At 39.9% G+C, this 14,818-nt stretch overlaps 1 protein-coding gene across 10 annotated transcripts in view; it reads right to left on the bottom strand.

The window, feature by feature from the left end:
* The window catches only part of GREB1L (GREB1 like retinoic acid receptor coactivator), a 223,253-nt gene that overhangs the window by 194,906 nt on the left and 13,529 nt on the right, over window positions 1-14,818 (bottom strand). Inside the window, exon 1 of one of the 10 annotated variants that reach the window (XM_075920895.2) lies at window positions 8,546-8,853. The exons of the other annotated variants lie outside the window; for them this stretch is intronic. The gene's annotated coding sequence lies outside the window, so the exon portion shown is untranslated. Of the gene's footprint in view, window positions 1-8,545; window positions 8,854-14,818 lie in introns of those variants that run through there. 10 annotated transcript variants of the gene reach the window in all.

The following is a 14,818-nucleotide window of genomic DNA, read 5'->3' on the forward strand; positions in this document are numbered from 1 at the left end:
TGAAGACTAACAATTAAAATACTTGAATTTTTTATTTTAAATAGTAACCTGTATTTTTTTATATATCTAAATGTTTCTTCCATTTAAATGCTACAAAATGTGGTACAGTGTGTTGACAAAAAACAGACAAATTTTCTGTGTCAAAGATGGCATGCTTACAGGATTCATGCTGAGCAATATTTGTAAACTACCAGAAAGTATAGCAACATATATATGGTTCAAATGGCAGCACAGACTCCATAACAAAACATCTATATCAAGAACGAACCAGATCCCACTGTGTAGTTCTTTAGTACAGAAATTCTTGCACTGACACAGATACAAATGTGATTGATCTTAAAGAACTAAAGTAATTACTAAGTAAATAAGGTCCAAAAGGCCAAGAGTAAAGACATTCCATGAGCAACCAAACTATGTGAAGAAGCCATAGGCAATTTCAGACTTGCTATTAGAATGCCATACAAATCCAACTGCCATTTACAGTGTAAATCCATCTCCAGGCTAGTGTCTGGATCTTTCTGTGGGCAATCGCATTCTATCCAAAGTGATAGGTATTGTACAGTCCACTTCTTAAAGATGGAAGTGGGGAAGAAATCCTTATGACTTAGCATCTGAAAAGTGTTAGAATGTCTTCCAATATAATTCTGAATTGTAATAGAAACCTTAATACAAACTTACAATGTTCTCCTCAAATCCTCTCACCAGGAAGGAGGACCAGATTTGTTTGTTTTAAGAGGGGGGGGGGGAGATCTACTGGTTGTTTCCCCACATCCCACCCCATTACTAATCATTTTGGGAAAAGGAGGACGAGTACATTTAATACTTGGGCTGGTACATTTCCATAATAATTTTGCGTAGGCAAATGAAAAAAAACACAAATTTTTCAAGTATTTGGAAAACTGGAACTGAATTTGTGCTTTGGGGAAAGTGATTACTCCTGCAATTGTGCTGAAATGTACTTCAATTGGTTACAATTTTGGAAATATACAAAAATATGTATTTCCTTTAAAAAGATACACATTGCTGATAAATATTCTTGACTCTCCTAAAATAGGTATAATGGAAAAGATAAGTTTTCAGGTGGTATTTAAATTAACAGATAATGACATCTTAATTACTACAGTAGGGAGGATATTCCATTTATACTGGGTGCATCATGCCTGCCGTTATTTACTGGTACCCTGTATGAAGAAGAATCTATTACTACTAACCAATTAGCCCGTCATAAGACGGGATTTTCAGGTCTCTCCTCCACATCGGTCTTCTCTCCTGAGCCCGCCCGCCCGCCCTCTCTCTCTTCCTCCTCCTCCTCCTCCTCCCCCTGCCTCTCAGCTCTCCTCCGCCTTCTGCCTCTCTCTCCATCTCTTTCTTTCTCTTCTCCCCCTCCTGCCTCTCACTCTCTCTCCGCTCTCCTCTGTCTCCGTCAGGGATGCGCACGCCCAGGTAAGTCCTGCTCCCCGCCGGCCGATTCCATCTCCCTGCCCCCCCACCAGCCAGTTCCTCCTCCCCATTTCCCATGGCCAGCTGACCTCGACTCCCACCCCCGACCAGCTTTGCTTCCTGCCAGCTGCCCCTCCCCCATTCTCCCCTGGCCAGCTACACTGCCTCTGACACCCCCCTCTTCCCACCAGCTCTGCTTCCTACCCCCACCGCCCTCCTCCCAGCCAACCCCGCTCCTCTCCCAGCCGGTCCCTCCCCCCTCCAGCCCCCGATCAAAGATGTCCATTTTTTTTAACCCTACCCTAGTGACGTGTATGGCCAGGGGGCAGATGCATGTACATCACCGCCCCCTTCCCCTCCCGCTGTGGCGCTCAGCTGAGTTCTGTGCCACTCAGCCGGGCCACCACAGGGGAGCAAGTGGCACAAGCCCCTTACAAAAACACAAGTAAGCTTCCTTTGGATTACAAAATACTATCATACCTAATTTTAATTGCAACAAAAACAAAATAAATAATCTATTCTTAAAACTTCCAAATACACATTTTCTTTAACTAAATCTAATACAGTGCAGATTTTAAGATGGTATGTTTTACAGTAAGTGTATTAGAGAAACAGTATGTGATCATATAATACCAGAGACTCAGTTGAATGAAACCATGCAAGTACCATGACACCAACCAACCTGGCCTGGCGTCCAGTCCTATTCAACATCACCCCTCCTGACATCAGGTGACAAGTCACCTTGCAGAATTTGTTCCTTAAGGTACAAGACATGTCACATCTACACTTGCTTAGAAAATTATTTAATCCACCAGGCTACCATCTCAGCTGAAGGCACTGGCTTTGGACAGTTCCCCTAAACAACCTCATCATCAGACCCAGGTAGCAAACCAGGAGGCAAAAACAAGTATAACCAATGCCTAATCATGACAGTCAACAGTACTACCCCCTGGTTTTTATCTTCCACATAATCTTTGTGTAACGCTCAAATCACATTAAATGTGAAGTGATCTCTTGTACAGCTAAATAGGGATGTGAATCTTTACCCAGTTAGGCAGTGTGGCAAGGGGCCTGCCATGGTGCTGCTCCAGCTGGGCTGGAGCAGCCCCTGCCTGCAAGGCACCCTGGCTGGGGTGCTCCAGCTCAGCAGGAGCCAGACAGGGCACCCCAGCCAGGCTGGAGTAACATCCTTGCCCTCCTTCCCCTTTAAATCAGTTAACCTCTGAAACAATAAGTTTAACCTGTTAACCAATTACTGTACATGGTATTTTACATCCCAACAGCTACTGATGTTAAGTGGGGCATTTGTGACTCCCTCCATCCTTTGCCACTGTGGGTTTTAGAAGATGTGGGCCACATTTTCTGGCTGAGCCCATTGGGAAAGATTGCCTGGTTCCTTCACGGACTTGCATAATGTATTTCCCTCATCTACTGAGTCATTAAGACATTTAGACTAAAACCCTTGATGTGATCACTTATGTAGATGCAATTTTATATACATAAAACACATACATATAACATCTATATGACACTTTCACGAAAGATAATGCTAGAAAATGTACATTTTATACAATTTCCCTATCCTTTTATTGAGAATGAATAGAATATTGTCCAAGATACCAAAAATCAAACATAATTTACCACTCATCTCAACTATTGTGTCAATAGGTCTGCCAAATGGAATGACTGCTATTAACTTCATTCTTAGCAAGACTGAACCCTTATCCTGGTTGGTTTCTTCTAGTCAGACTGTAAGCTCTTAAGGGTGGGGTCTGTCTTTCAGTATGTGCTTCTGTATTGTAGTTTGAATTAATTATTCCTCCAGGTTCTGTATTAATATGCCTATTAAGGCATCTATTGGCAAAAACCATTCCCTGACATTTTTTATTGTCACGGAGATAGTTGCTGATCAGTATTTCAGAATACAGGCAGTCCCCGACTTATGCGGATCCGACTTACGTCGGATCCGCACTTACGAACGGGGCTCTCTTGCCCCGGAGCTTGCAGGCAGCGATCTGAATCTGGACTCCAGTTCCGACTTACATACAGATTCAACTTAAGAACAAACCTACAGTCCCTATCTTGTACATAACCCGGGGACTGCCTGTAACTGAAACTGACATGATTATATTGTGATTTATAAAAAATAAAATATGAAGAATTTTAAAATGTCATGTACAGATATTTTAATTTGTTGGTGTGTAATTCTTCCAGAAGTAAGAGATTTCTCCTTTAGGAAGAACATTTTCCATGCGCTGTCTTTTTCTGGAGGATTATTTTAAAGAGTTAGAGCAAAATATCTAGGCCACTTTTGAACTATAAGTATTTTGTTGATTTCAAAAATTGTTAGGGACTAGAAGAAAAATAGCTAATATTTGAGAATTGGCACTGAGGCATGGCTCTCTGAATATGAGACACATCCTTTCAGGGGAGGGGAGTAAGTAGGCTTGGTGCCATTCACAGATCACAAGGATTCTATAAGATCCATCTGTATTGTGGGGGCTCAACTGGTTGCTGTGTGCCTCCTCAAGAGCCCCTGGATATCCTGCCCATTTGCAGAACTCTAATAGCACTGCAAGGATTATTCTCTGTGTATTGCTACCTCTGAAACTCTCTATTCTCTCTCCCTCTGTGGGCGGAGGTTACCATGGAATGAAGGCGATTTCATATGATACCTCAAGCTGTATTAAGTTTCAAATATTCTTCTTGAATTTGTGTAAGAGTGATGGGCACCCTCCTTTTTCAATAGACAAATTCATGTGGTATCCTCAGCAGATCTAGGGTCATAACTATGACACCTTGGTGACTGCTTTTAGAGCAAAGGAATTTACAAGCTCCCTATGTAAAACTTACAACTGCTGCTGGCTGAACACTGCTATCATGGGGGGCTTACAAATTTCCCAAGCATAAGAGATGAGGATTGTCACTCTCCCTCTAGTCCCTTCTTTGTACAACACTCAGGAAATTAAAAAAAAAATCCACAGAAGTGTGACATTAAGGTTATACAATTAAGAGTAACCCCTCCCCCCAAAAAAATTAAGACTCCATCAGCAACATTAATTCTGCTGCATTGCACATATATAGGTTTTTCCCCCTTTTTTCTGATTTTGATTAACTGTACATCTTATTGCTGTACTAGATGCACAGTTTGGCATTATGGTTGGAACTGTAAGCATTTAATGCCTTTATTATTTAGTGTTGCTTTTTGTATTGATATATAGACTACAAGTGCCTGTAATGGGACCCTCAATGGGTTAAGGAGCCTGGCAGTTAGCATCCACTCTGACGGGCTGTGAGGGAAGCCTGGATCTGCCCACTCCACCAACCTCCAATCCAGGGCCCTCAGAAGGGCATTTGATCACCGGGAGGGGCCATCTGACGTACCTTCTCTGGGTCACTTCCTATCACCGACTCCTTCCCTGAGCTTCCAGTCCAAGATAAGGGAAAGGAAAAAGGAAACCAAACTGCCAGCCTCAGCTGGGCTCCCCCATACAGTTCTGTTCCTTCAGGGAGGTTTCTCCAGCCTCTTTTTACAGAGGCCTTCAGAGTAGCTCTGCACTCCTTCCCAACCTCCCCTTTCTGAACTGAACTACTCACTTTTCAACTCTGTCTCCAGCTGGAATATGCGCTGCAAGCAAGGCTAGTTGGGCTCGGTATAGTCCTTTAAACACCTTCTACCCAGAGGACACGGTGACTGGGTGCATTACAAATCAGGGATGTTATATCTAGTTTATTTTAGTATTCATGTGGCCGCAACTATTTTTAGCAGTTACACAGTTACTAAAATGTTCGTGTGGAGGTGGGGCCGGCAACCAATGCGCTCCCATCCCCGCTCACAGGGAGCCCCCTGACACCCACACTTTTACCTCTGTATCAGACGCAGCAGTGCAGGGCAGCAACAGTCCCTGCAGCAAAGGGGGTGCGCACACATGTAGTCATTTGGATTTACCGATAAACCCAGGTTTATTAGTTAATTGTTTAAACAACTATATGATAACATCCCTATTACAAACACATACATAGATTCACTAAGGGTCTGATCGAAACAAATGAATCACATCAAATTCAGAAAAGATGACAATCCATTTTCTGGGGGAATTCATATTTGCATGTTACACATACCTTTTAAAAAGTTAAATGTTGTGTAAAATGCTTGGTGAGTAACTTCCATGACCTTGATTACAGAGGGTAATGCAGCCTGCATTCCGCATCTTGTCTCTCTCCTCAACCACCCACCTGTCAACCCTCTTTTCTGGGATTGTATGCTCTGTAGACACAAAATTTGCTACTCAAGCAACCTCATAATCTTAAATTAAGAAAGTTACACACTGTCCGAAATGGGTATCAGCAACTGATGTGGACTATGGTTTGACTGCTAGGCTACCAAGAACAAACTGCATTTACCACAATTTATGATATAGGCAAAATGGTGCTCAACAAAGTTTGTTCTGGTCTACGTGATCAGCTCAACTAAATCCATCATCAGTTCAACTGCACCCACCAATAAGCAATTTTCCTAATGTAGTCTCTCCTGAAGGTATTTACTCAGTACAATTCTACCCCCCAATGAAGCCAATGGGAATTTTGCTATAAAATTTTTGGAGCCAGGTTTCCCCCCACAATATGTAATTGTTAATAGATCTTTTCAATATACTAAATGTGGTTATAGGATACTGCACTAGCTTTGTTTTCAAGAGTCTTCTTGGATCCTTCTGAATGAAATGCACTAAGTAATTACTAGATTGCTAACAACTTTGATTTATAAGTAGTGCAGAAAGATGCCATTGCATAAGTCTTTTTGTTGTGTGCATTCAATTTTGAGTGGATTAAAGCGCTGAGTATGACTGCTACAAATAAAATTACAAAACAAATTCATTCAAAGCCCATTTCAGATAAGAGTTTCAGGAAACATTGATCTTTGACTTAGTGAATATTTTTGTAGAGTTTTGCTGTTCTAGAGATGGGTACAAAAACATTTTTCATAACAAAATCTGACTACTTTTTATTAGTAGGAAGAATTCTTCAAAATAAAGAGTCAAGCTTGACATGTAAATGATAATAAATACGTAATTTAGCTTTGCTAAATTGGAAAAGGGATTTTAAAATAAAATGACTTTTAAAGAGGCTATAAGAGTTAATATGCACTGTAAAAAATTACATTAAGATGCAATTATCTTTCAAGGAGAGTGAACAGATATAACACTGCACAGCTACTTGGTTAATTTACTTAAATTCAACTACAGGGTTGGAGAGCGATTAGAAATGTAAGTGATTAACAACTTTGGAGCAATAACTTCTGAATCATATTAGCTTCTGTTTCCCGTCGTCTTCAATTCCAGTTTACAACATTCTTCTAGCTTTTTGAGCCACTTAGCTCTGGAGCAAAGAGCAAAACAAGCTCTGCTGGCAAATCTGAAGAGCTTTTAAAGTACACCAGCCCAACAGCACCATATTGATTTCTCTCTTTTTCCTCTATAAAAAAGAGGGGAATTAAATGTAAAAAAAACAAAAACAAAAAAAACACCTAGATCCATCCAGCATCAAGCCTGCAAAGTTAACAGAACAATTGCAGAAGTTAAGGTTGAATCTCACAACCATAACGCTGCTCCTCTGCGAATACACATTATTTTTAGAGAATGTTTCACATTATTTTAGAAATACTTATACAAGGTTAAACTTTTAATAAGTGTATTAGAGAAACAATGTGATCATATAATTAAAATCTGTATGACAATCAATACAAGAAGAAATAAGACTGCAAGTTCAAACTACAACTTTTTACTTTTCTTGACTTGAATATATAACATTTACCATCCAAGGTTCTCAAAGTATTTCAGAAATATTCCCTAAAGTATCTTCCAAGCAGGTAGTTAAGCATAATCCATATTTCGCAGAAGGGAAACTACATTACTGAAAGATTAAATGATTGAAGCAATGATAAACAGCAAGTAACTGGCCGAAATCCACTCAGAATTCAGTTCATGATATATATCACCAGTTTTTGAGCCCCACAAGAGCCAAATTTTGTACTCGTTTTTGAAATATAGATTTTTTTAAACCCAGGTTATGCCAACTGTGACAGTACATCTTCTAAAGCTACTTGAGGTCCTGGAGAATAGTTTCTGTTCTGAGCATTTTCAAGTCTGTTTCCTTCATGCCCCAATTTTCAGCAGCTTGTAAGTATAAGCACACGTCTGCTTGACAAAGCTAGTTTCCAAATAACATCTATTGCTATTATGCCACTACAAAGGTCTGTATTAATTTAAAAATAAAACTAATGGAGAAAAAATATTAAGTGACCATACATAAAAAGGCAGCAAGTTTTTTCTACAGATATCAGTAGAAATTTAATGTGACTAACAAGCACCAGGTAATTGTTTTAATTGTGAAACAATCAGAAATGAATCTGAGACACAAAAATCAGATGCAGATCTGTATCCAAACTCCCAAAAAGTTATTTTGCTTGGTAAGGGTAGGAGGAGTTTCAGATGTACTGCTTTGACTCCCTCTCATCTACAAAAAATGAAAAACTAATTCCCGTGTTAGGGGCCACAGTAAATCATAATTGTAACAGGCAGCAGAAATTACTGGGAGTAGTTAAGTCAACATTATTCCAGTAATAAAAATATTTCTTCCATTTCAATAATATTAAGGGTCATAACTCAAAATGCAGTTTTCCTTATAAAAGTTGACTATTAGTAGGTATAGCAACTTTCATGATGACACATACCAAATTCCTTTGTGTGAATTAACAAAATTGTAATTTCATAGTGATTGCTGGAAATGCACATTGCTGTGATCGCTAGCAAAACTATATTACCAATGGGAAATTTAAAGGTATTTATAATTAACATTTTCCTACTCTTAAGGTAGTCAGCTAAAATGTTGTTTGAGATAAGTATTTGGATCCAGATTCTGAAAAACAGCACTGCAGATTTGAGACAGAGTAACTGTTTCATGACATCTATTTCCACTATATCCCCTTTTTGTATTTTTAAACCTCCTTTCAAAAGGCATTTTCTGAATTGCCCTAATCTGAAAACAGCAACAATAAGTGTAGCAAATACTTGACAATGAAGATGTAAAGCCTCCAAAAACCGGTTACCTTAGTAACAACGCGAATGTAGATGAATAAGAATACACAGACTGTCAGGACATCATTTCAGATTCCATGGGATTTGGGTTGAAATACAGTCAGCTTTCATTAGCTTTTTGTTTTTCTCAGTAGGTCCTTGGACTTTGAAACAAAACCTGAATGACAGCTATGAGCAATTCCAGCCTCACTCCTGATTAGCCATGCCAAACAGAACAGCTCTCTCTAGTGTAAACTTTCCAGGCATTTGTAGCAAATATGTCCTGAAATGAACATGACTGGAGTTCCTCCAACCTAAATTAGATCACTAAAATACAGTGGTTTTTAAAATGAAAAAAAAAACAAAGCCACATTCTGCTGGGATTTACATTAAGTTAATTTTTAACTCATGGGGGGTGGGAGGAGGGAAGCATTTCCTCAGAAGAATTTTGTCATCTTGGGAAGTTTTTATTTATAGACTTTTCTATTACACTAATACAACTAATGAACATTAATGAATTCAGTCTAATGCTCAGTGAAATAGTGACTATTATCCCCATTGTACACATGGGGAAACCAACACAGGGGCTGCGTCTAGACTGGCATGATTTTCCGCAAATGCTTTTAACGGAAAAGTTTTTCTGTTAAAAGCATTAGTGGAAAAGAGCGTCTAGATTGGCACGGACACTTTTGCACAGAAGAACTTTTTGCGGAAAAGCGTCCGTGCCAATCTAGACGTGGTTTTGCGCAAGAAAAACCCAATCACCATTTTCACTATCAGGGTTTTTTTTGCACAAAACAGTTTTTAGCTGTCTACACTGGCCCTCTTGCACAAATACATTTGTGCAAGAGGGCTTTTTCCCGAACAGGAGCAACATAGTATTTGCGCAAGAACACTGACAATCTCACATTAGATCGTCCGTGTTCTTGCACAAATTCAAGCGGCCAGTGTAGAGAGCTGGCAAGTTTTTCCGCAAAAGCAACTGCTTTTGCGGAAAAACTTGCCAGTCTAGACGCAGCCAGATAGTTTAAGTGGCTCTTCCAAGGTCACAGAGGAAGTTTGTGGCAACAGAGAAACAGTATCTAGATTTTCTAATTCTTAACCCAGTACCTTAACCACAAACTTATCCTCCTTCACTCTCTGGTACCCAATAAATCAGGAAAGCAAGCATGGAGAGGTGAGAGAGGAGGAGAAGAAGAAGATCAGAAAACATTGGAGGAAAATGAGCAATAAATCCAGCCATATAGGTTACACTAGAACAAGGATGGGCAAATTTTCTACACTTCGGCAGGTATCAGACAATCACAGCTCGTTGGCCGTGAATTGCTGTTCTCAGCCAACGTGAGTGGCAGGAAGCAGTGTCCTACTCAGCGCCGCTTCCCGCCACTAGCATTGGCAGTGAATGGAAATCCACAGCCAATGAGAGCTACGATCATCCAATATCTGCAGAGGCACAGGTAAACATAGAGGCAGTGACCCACCAGGGACTAGCCCTAGCAACCTGCCATTTTTTAATTGCCCACCCTGGCACTAGAACCAGTTCCCAAAACAAAGCACAGCTTTGTCAAGCTCTATGCATGTAAAAAAGTTGCCTCAGACAAGTGTGTATGATTTTTGTAATTACTACTAAAGGATGAACCTCTCTAGTGCATCACACTCTGGTCTGGCAACATCTATGGTCCAGCATAATTTTACTTAGCCAGATGTCCACTTATCATGGATGTGACCAAAGTTACCATGGTCCCATAAAGTTTGCTTACAGCCGCTAGTCTTGGCTCTCAGTGTTCTATGCTGTTATTTATTTAGCTCTAATTTACCCCTAAATGTCTTCTAAGAGCCCAGTAAGCAATGAAAGTGTTGGTAATGCTGCTAGACAATATTGACCTCCCATGGTTTGTAAAATTATCTGATTCAGCACCAGTCAGGTCTCGAAGGTGCTGGACTAGAGAGGTTCAACTTGTAGTAGTAGTAGTAGTAGTACAACTACAACTACAACATAAGTGTGTACAGGGAAATCAACATTTGAGAAAAATCAACTGAAAAATTCATGTCACAGAATATACAGATTTAAAAGACTTGGATTTTTCATCTTAGAAAACAGGAGACTAAGTGGGGGGGATATGATAGAGGTCTATAAAATCATGACAGGTATGGAAAAAGTGAATAAAGAAAAGTGATTTATTCCCACAATATAAGAACTAGGGGTCACCACATGAAATTAATAGGCAACAGGTTTAAAACAAGCAAAAGGAAGTTTTCCTTCACTCAGCGCACAGTCAACCTGTGAAACTCCTTCCCAGAGGATGTGGTGAATGCTAGGACTTTAACAGGATTCAAAAAAGAACTAGATAGATTCATGGAGGCTAGGTCCCTCAATGGCTATTAGCCAGGATGGGTAGGAATGGTGTCCCTAGCCTCTGTTGCTCTGGAGGTGGGTGACAGGGCAGGATCACATGAGGATTACCTGTTGTGATCCCTCCCTCTGCGGCATCTGGCATTGGCCACTGGCAGCAGACAGGATACTGGGCTAGACGGACCTTTGGTCTGACCCCATATGGCCCTTCTTATGTTCACACATACCCCACAGCCATCCAAAACAATTATCTTTCAATCTCAACTAAATTTGTATCTGGAAAGATAAATATCTGGAAAGAAGACTAGATTTTAAAAAGTTAAAACTAAAATGTGGCAGAAGTTCCAGAGAAAAAAAAATACTCTTTACCAGAAATTTCTTCTGATGAGAGGCACCAGGTGACACATTAGATAATCTTATTGTATTACAGGTTTGGAAAAGCCATGATGTTAAGGAACCTGTAATAGAGCAGCAAAGACAAATGAGACATCCTCTTCACCTCTCCCTAGATTTGCCTCAACATTATCTTCCATATGAGATATGGTACCAGATGATACCAAACTGGGTGGGGTTGCGACTTCTTAGGAGGATAGGGACATAATTCAAAATGACCTTAGCAAGTTAGAGAAATGGTCAGAGGTAAATAGGATGAGGTTTAATAAAGAGAAATGCAAAGTGCTCCACTTAGGAAGGAACAATCAGTTCCATACATACAAGATGGGAAGCGACTGTCTAGGAAGGAGCATGGCGGAAAGGGATCTAGGGGTCATAGTGGACCACAAGTTGAATATGAGTCAACAGGGTGATGCTGTTGCAAAAAAAGCAAATATGATTCTAGGTTGTATCAACAGGTGTCTTGTAAGCAAAACTCGTGAAGTCATTCTGCCGCTCTACTCTGCACTAGCTAGGCCTCAGCTGGAGTACTGTGTCCAGTTCTGGGCGCCACATTTCAAGTAAGATGTGGAGAAATTGGAAAGGGTACAGAGAAGAGCGACAAGAATGATTAAAGGTCTAGAGAACATGACCTATGAAGCCAGGCTTCATGAACTGGGCTTGTTTAGTTTGGAAAAAAGAAGATTAAGGGGGGACATGATAGCGGTTTTCAAATATCTAAAAGGGTGTCACAAGGAGGAAGGAGAAAATTTGTTCCTCTTGGTTTCTGAGGACAGGACAAGGAGTAATGGGCTTAAAGTGCAGCAGGGGAGGTTTAGATTGGACATTAGGAAAAAATTCCTAACTGTCAGGGTGGTCAAATATTGGAATAAATTGCCAAGGGAGGTGGTGGAATCTCCCTCTCTGGAGATATTTAAGAACAGGTTAGATAGACATCTGTCAGGGATGGTGTAGGTGGAGCTTGGTCCTGCCTTGAGGGCGGGGGGCTGGACTTGATGACCTCTTGAGGTCCCTTCCAGTCCTATTATTCTATGATTCTATGAGCTTGGGCCAGAGTCTCTGCCTACTTATACATTCTGCAGCCTCATACCTAGGCAAAGTGAATACACCATGGAAGTACAGTGCTACCCAAATAAAACAAACAGTTTCCACTTTATACTCTCTAAAACAGATTATCCTATGGCAGCAGTGTAAACTTAGTGGCTTCCATAAAGTACCCTAATTTACACTATCAAGCTCCCTTTGAACAGGTGTCCATGCCCACAGCAGGTGCAAGGCAGACAAGAATACTGCCTCTCTTATTAGTAGAGGTTTCACCAAATAAGTCCTGACCTTTGCAAATTCAGAGTGGGATTCCTAAGGGATGCAGTCACCCATCTCCAAGTTTATTTTCTTATGTACTAAATTCAATGTGATAGAGCTGCATTTGTGAACTTTCCATTCATACAACAGTTACCGATGCCTGAAACTGCATGAACATTTTTGCAAAATCCACACACTAACAGGGACAGGAGAGAAAAGAATGGGAACAATATGAACTTCCTGGCTTTTCCCCTTGGTCTAGCATCGGGGAAGGGACACAGGGAGAGGAATGCACATACATGTGCAAACATGCCTTGCCCTTATGTAGCCAGAGTCCCCTTCGGGCACAGCACTAGGGTACAATCTGACCCTTTGTGATAAAAGTAAGATATTTTTAAAACAACCCTTTCAGAGTTCAGATCTAACCAGGACTACACCTTTAAACAAACAACTCAGGTAATCAAGAAGAGAAAGATGTTTTGACAACTCTAAATACATGCACAGGCAAATGTTTCAACTATAATTAAGAACCTTTGTTTATCTGAAAACATGGTGGAGGGAAACATTCTTCAATACTAAAATTCAACCTACTTTTTTTGTACTGACTGTAGCCATTCTCCAAAATTTAAAAAGATAATTTGGCTAAACTTAAAAACGAAAAAACAAGAGGCTAGTGACAGTGACCTTAAAAGAACAAAAAACATTTAGTGGGTCTATTTTGTGCTGCCACAAGCCAATGCAATGTCATCAACTGTACTCTTATCTGTAAAGAGTAACAATCAATTGTTTGACAGAAACAAAGCACAGCTCAACAGGAAATCAACCAATGCAGGACAGATGGTCACTGATTCAAGTTTCACTCCTCCCTACTCCAAAAATAGGCTTAAGAGGCATTTTCTGTTACCAAGCAACGGGCCACAGGAAGGCATAAATCTCTTACTACATGTTATCCCCCTCCCCCACCTCCAATATAAATAGATTAATCTATTAAAATATAGTATGTACCAAAACTGGTTTTTAAATGGATAAGTAGCAGGCTCTCTTCGCTTGTTATTTTCAATACAAGATCGAGATAGCGTCCATTTCCTACCTAACCTGCCTTTCAGGAAAGTATTTTGTACATTACTAGGCAAGCATCCTACTAGCAAAGTACCTTTCAAAACTCTTAAAAGATATACTAACACAATGTTAGCAAATAAACTTCATTGTGATCAACTACTGTTTTAATAAAGTCCTAATAAGAATTCTAATGGTCTCAGGAGTCAATCATTTTTATGACTTGATATGACACATCTTACACTTATAAAACCATCATTCATCTTCACCCTTCTCTAAAAAATTCACCAAAGATTATATTTGTTTATAAAGGCGTGTTAAAAATTATATTAATCCACAAATCTGCATCAGCAATTTTATCCTTACAATGTAAAAGCAGTGTTTTTCTAAGACACATTTGACACTGGACTAAGCACAACTGGATGCTCTGAATCCATGAATCTGTTTTCATTGAACTCCAAAAACAGAAAGAAACATTTCTTATAAGGTCTTCACATTTACAATTTATTTCATTTGGCTATAGAGCAAATGGCTCCTATATATCTGCAATGAACCAAAATACAGGTATTTTTCAGGGATAAAGCAGGAAGGAGTTTGAAAAATGCTACCAACATCAGATCTCTGCTCAGTCTCAACAAAAACAACAACAAAGAAGAAGAAAGGACCAAGTGTATTTGTGTGAGGAGAGACTGGAGGAGGGGAAGAGTGGGGGGAGATAGGCACGGGTGTAAAAAACAATGGCTCTGAAATTCAGATCAGGATCAAGAAAGAATAAGCCAGTTTGTTTGACCCCATATCATACAAACTGGTAATGAAAGGGCTAGCCACAAAAGAGATGTAGTTACATTTAGGCATACAAAGAATAATCTGCAATAAAAGATCTACAATTATGACCCCCACACAAAATTAAATGGAAAAATAGCAGTTTGTCAACAGCTGGGTAATCATCCTTTAAAAGTGTAGACCATTGGATTACCATTGACACATACTTATACTACAAAAACATATGGCCACGTAAAAAAGCAGGGGAGGGGGAAGCTTGTGACAGCATGTGGTCTGCAAATGCTTTAATTTATTTGCTCATCAACTACTGCTTGCTTTCCGAGCCTTTTCTGAAGAGCTGATGCTTGGAAACAGTGAATCTTATTTTCAGCACTGATTTCATATAATCATTTAAAATGAGTTTGATACTCGTAGTGCA

The sequence above is a fragment of the Pelodiscus sinensis genome, chromosome 2 (assembly GCF_052426305.1).
Source record: "Pelodiscus sinensis isolate ZL-2025 chromosome 2, ASM5242630v1, whole genome shotgun sequence".
NCBI classification, from domain to species: domain Eukaryota; kingdom Metazoa; phylum Chordata; order Testudines; family Trionychidae; genus Pelodiscus; species Pelodiscus sinensis.